Here is a 5219-nt window from a genome sequence, read left to right as displayed (position 1 = left end):
TTGGTGGGAATGTAAAATGGTGCAGCCACCGTGGAAAACAGTGTGTCAGTCCCTCAGAAAGTTAGACATAGAATTACCATATGACCCAGCAATTCTATTCCTAGGTATACACCCGCAAGACCTGAAAGCAGGGACTTAAACAGACACTTGTACACCAATGTTCATTGCAGCATTATTCACAACAGACAAAAGGTGGAAACAACCCAAGTGTCCATCAACAGATAATGGATAAGCGAAAGGTGCTATTCATAGAATGGAATATCATTCAACCACAATGAGAAATAAAGTTCTTATACATGATACAACATGGGTCAACCCTGAAAACATTATGCTGAGTGATGATCCTACTTATAGGAAATACACAGAACAGACAAATGCATGAAAACCAAAGTTTACTAGTGGTTACCAGGGACTTGGAAGGGGGCAAACAGAAAGCCATTGCTTAAGGAGCACTGAGTTTTTGTTTTTGTTTTTTTGCAGTGGTGAAAAACTTCTGGAAATGGATAGTGGTGATGGTAGCACGATATAGCGAATGCAAGCAGTGTCGTGAATCGTACTCTTAAAAAATGGTTAAAATGGCAAATCGTTTGTTATATATATTTTGCCACAATACAGTAAAATAAAAACTACATCTTTTGTATTAGCATGGAGATTTGCCTAGAACAGAGGAAGACTAGAAGAAGTGTGATCCATAAGAAGGCTTTCGTTAGAGGCCACGTGAGAAATAACGAGGGCCAGAGTTGGTCTCAGTGCAGTGAAGACAAGAAGAAAGAGGCGTGGAAATCTTAGGGCACAGAGTTGAGCAGATGTGTGGGACATGAGGAAGAAGGAAGGGCTGAGGGTTACTCTAAGCTGGCCAGCTCTGAGCCTGGGTGGGAACGGAAGGGGTCCTGTCCAAAGAAAGGAATGCAGGAAACAGTTCTTTTTTTTTTAATTTTTCATTATACTTTAGATGAAGGTTTACAGAACAAACTAGTTTCTCATTAAACAGTCAGTACATACATTGTTCTGTGACATCGGTTAACAACCCCACAACATGTCAACACTCTCCCCTTTACAACCTAGGGTTCCCTATTACCAGCTTTCCTGTTCCCTTCTGCCTCCTAGTCCCTGCCCCTCGGCTGGTGTCCCCCTTTAGTTTCATTTTGCATTATCGGCCATCCAATCTTTGGCTTAAGGGTGAACCTCAGGAGTGACTTCGGTACTGAGCTGAAAGGCCATACTCGCAGGGTTTCTCCAGTCTCTGTCAGGCCAGCAAGTCCGGTCTTTCTTTTCGAGTTAGGATTTTGTTCAACATTTTTCTCCAGCTCTGTCTAGGACCCTCTATTGTGATCCCTGTCAGAGCAGTCAGCAGTGGTAGCTGGTCACCATCTCGTTGTACTGCGCTCAGTTTTGGTGAAGCCATTGTAGATGTGGTCTTTAAGTCCTCTGGACTCATCTTTTCCTTGTGTCTTTAGTTTTCCTCATTCTCCCTTGCTCCCAAAGGGGTGAGATCAGTGTTGTATCTTAGATGGCCGCTCACAGGCTTTTAAGACCCCAGATGCTACTCACCAAAGTAGAATGTAGAACATTTTCTTTATAAACTATGTTATGCCAGTTGAGCTAGATGTTCCCTGAGACCATGGTCCCCACAGCCCTCAGCCCACCAATTTGGTCCCTCAGGGAGTTTGGATGTGTCTGTGGAATTTCCATGACCTTGCTTTGTACAAGTTGTCCTGGCTTCCCCAGTATTGTGTACTGTCTTACCCTTCACCAGAGTTACCACTTACCTACTGTCTATGTAGTGTTTTTCCATCCCCACCCCTCCCCTCCCTGTAGCCATCAAAGATTGTTTCTTTTTGGGAACACAACACATTTGGCTTCTCACCCGAGCTGTGATTCTGGCTCCCCAGCTCTGCCAGCTCCTGGGCTCTGGTAACATTCCTCCTTCTTTGGTGCCTCCACCTGAGTGTGGGTGGGAAGTAGCAGCTTGCTGCTGTTGCTCGTCTCTACACTGCCCGTTTGGCTTCTCAGCTCTTCCAGTACCTGTACAACTAGTTCTCCACGGGAGACTCCCTCTCTGGACCTGGCAGGTGTGGGCTCTGTTGTCCCTACTGGTCCTTGACTGATAAACACAGATGATAACACGGCAGTTTCTCACCCCACAATGTGTTTCAGGCTTGCGAATTCTATCCGGGCTGGGATTATTCAAGCGGGTAAGAACAAATGCTTCTCTTTAAAAGTGAAGAGGGAAAATAATTTCGAAGGAGGTGGTAAAGAAAGATGAAAGCAGAAAAAAATAAATCCATTACAAAGAATAAAGCAGTAGAATGGTAATGCTGCTGTTTCGATAAGAACTAATAGAATAAACAAACCTCAAACAAATATAATTAAGGGAACATTTTTAATTAGAAATGAGAAAGGAGATAGGATAATTGATAGAAAAAGAGATTTTTTTCCCTCCAAATCCAAAAAGAATATTACCCACATCTGTAGGCTAATAAACTGAAACCCTCAATAAAATGAATAATTTTTAGAAATATAAAGTAACATTAAAAATATAAATCTACACAGAATAAAAACCAAAAAAGAAATTGAGGAAATTATCCAAGGAAAAAAAATAGCAACCCCAAAAATGTAGCTGGTCCCAGTGTTTCCACCAGGACAATTATTGTATTTTTAAGACACAGATCATTTCAATGTTGTATAGACCACCCAGAGTGCAAAAAAGCAGTAAGGGTACCATTATGTCCATTTGCCAAGCACGAGCTTCTTCCGAAAGCCTAATAAAGATTAAAATATACAGAAAGAAAATTACAGGCACATATCACATGTGAATATGGATAGGAAAATCTTAAATAGAATCCTTACCTCTAAAAAGGAACTCGTTTTACTGCAGTGCTTCAAATTTTTAGAGGGCTGATAACTTTTTTGGTAACAGCTTTATTGGGGTGTACTTCCCATGCCACAAGAAACACGGAACGCTTCGCCAATTCGCCAGCCATTCTTCCGCAGCCGCCATGTTCATCTTCTCTGTATCGCTCCGATTTTAATGTATGTGCTGCCTAAGCAAGCACGAGGGATGATAACTTTGTAAGTCAAGGTGATAGACATTACAACGGACAGCTTGTGCTTTTTAATGTATAATTATTTTTTTTTAAAAAAAGCCATTTGTCCATTCCAACTCCTGATGGCCCCACGTACATCAGAGTAGAACTGTGCTCCCTCGGGCTTTCAAGGGCGGATCTTTCAGAAGTAGATTGGCAGGCCTTTCTTCTGAAGCACCTCTGAGTGGACTCAAACCTCCAACCTACCCAAGTGCATTAACTGTTTGAATTATACAAGGACTCTGGGCTAATAATAGTACCTACGAGGTACTATGAGGCTTAGATGAAATAGGGCTGTGAGGTTGTTAACACAGGGCAGGGCATACAGCCAGCACTCAACAAATTAAGAATAATGATAGTACAAAATTACATCAATTCAAATATAGATATACAGTATGATTAAGCCAACCAGTTAACGTCAAGTAGATTCCCACTCATGGTGATCCCACGTGAGTCAGAGTAGAACTGTTCTCCACTGGGTTTTCAATGGCAGATTTTTCCAAAATAGATTGCCAGGCCTTTCTCCTGAGGTGTCTATAGGTGGACTTGAAGCGCCAGTCTTTTGGTTAGCAGTCGGCTGGGTTAACCATTTGCACCGCACAATGATTACGACAATGTAATCACGGCTGCGAGTGAAGAAGGGTTAGAAGGGGGCAAGGAATCTCAAAAATGACTTCTGTATGAGCAAGGCAAGATTGTTAATCGCTTTTCTTTTTGAAATTATTTTGTTTTGAGTACAAAAAATAGAAATCTGGAGGGAAATAAATTAAAATATACCAAAATCTGCTCAAATGAATTGGCACCTTCTGAGGAGCCTAACATCAAATCGAGGATCTCTGCAATCCATGATGCTTAAAATGATCAACTCAGCACACATACTCCATGGGGGCACCCTGTGGCGTGTGGGACCAGCCAGCGGATGGCAGTGCTTCACTTGCCCAAGGGACCCAGGAGCCATTTATTGGCCTCACTAATCTGAGAGTGCTGGTCATTCCATTTTCTTTAAGGATGAGTTCCTTTTTCTTAAACCCAACACTCAGAAGGATCTCAAGGAAATCTCCGGTGTTATGGGTTGAACAGTGGCCCCCTTAAAAAGATATGTTGAAGGCGGGGCCAAGATGGCAGACTAGGTGGACGCTACCGCGGATCCCTCTTGCAACAAAGACTCGGAAAAACAAGGGAATCGATCACATACATAACAATCTACGAACTCTGAACAACAAGCACAGACTTAGAGACAGAAAACGAACAAATACGGGCAGACAGCGGCCATTTTCAGAACTAGGAGCCAGCGTACCAGGCAGGTGACCTTCGGAGCCCGATCAGGGGCAGAGCCCAGGGGGGCAGATGGCACAGAAGGGGGGCCCAGCCCTTCCCCCCGAACCCCTTCCTGGGAGGAAGTCTACCTGGTTGGCTCGGGCGGCGTAGCGGCGCAGCCGGAGGGAGAAGCACCTGGGAGGCAGTGACTGATCTGGGAGTGGGGAGAACAGCATCCCAGCTGGGGAGCAGTCCCGCCAGGAGTTTGGCGGGAAGCCGGCGGGGTGCGAGCGGGGGGGGGGGGTCAGCTATATTTCCCTAAAGCGACCCCGGGGCGGGGCCCACACGTTCGTGCGGGAGGACGCACACCCAGTCCGCGCGTGTGGCGCGGCACACCGGAGGGAGAAGTCCCTGGGAGGAAGTGACTGGTCTCGGAGCGGGGAAAGCAGCGTCCCAGCCGGGGTGCCATCCCGCTGGGATTTGGGCGTGGGCGCGCAGGCGGGGCTTGAGCGCAGGGTCCAATTTTATTACCCTGAATTGACCCAGGGGGCGGGCCCACCTGGTCGTGCGGGTGACGCCCACCCAATTCACGCGTGCGGTGGGAAGGGGAAGTCCCCGGGAGGAAGTGACTGGTCCCGGAGCGGGGAAAGCAGCGTCCCAGCCGGGAAGTTGTCCCGCTGGGATTTGGGCATGCGCGCGGGCGGGGTATGACCATGGGGCCCAATTTTATTCGCCTGAATAGACCCTGGGGGCGGGCCCACCCGTTCCTGCGGGAAACACCCACCCAGTTCACTCCTGCGGGAAACACCCACCCAGTTCACGCGAGCAGTGCCACGCACCGGAGGGAGAAGTCCCCGGGAGGAAGTGACTGGTCTC

At 46.6% G+C, this 5219-nt stretch overlaps 1 non-coding gene across 1 annotated transcript; it reads right to left on the bottom strand.

Annotated features, from left to right (window-relative positions):
• Positions 1-2949: 2949 nt before the first annotated feature.
• On the bottom strand, positions 2950-3056 carry LOC111752460 (U6 spliceosomal RNA). The gene has a single exon (XR_002787389.1). It is a non-coding gene; the product is annotated as a U6 spliceosomal RNA (small nuclear RNA).
• Positions 3057-5219: the final 2163 nt, after the last annotated feature.

This window comes from Loxodonta africana, chromosome 12 (assembly GCF_030014295.1).
Source record: "Loxodonta africana isolate mLoxAfr1 chromosome 12, mLoxAfr1.hap2, whole genome shotgun sequence".
NCBI lineage: Eukaryota > Metazoa > Chordata > Mammalia > Proboscidea > Elephantidae > Loxodonta > Loxodonta africana.
This window is presented reverse-complemented; position numbering and strand designations above follow the sequence as displayed.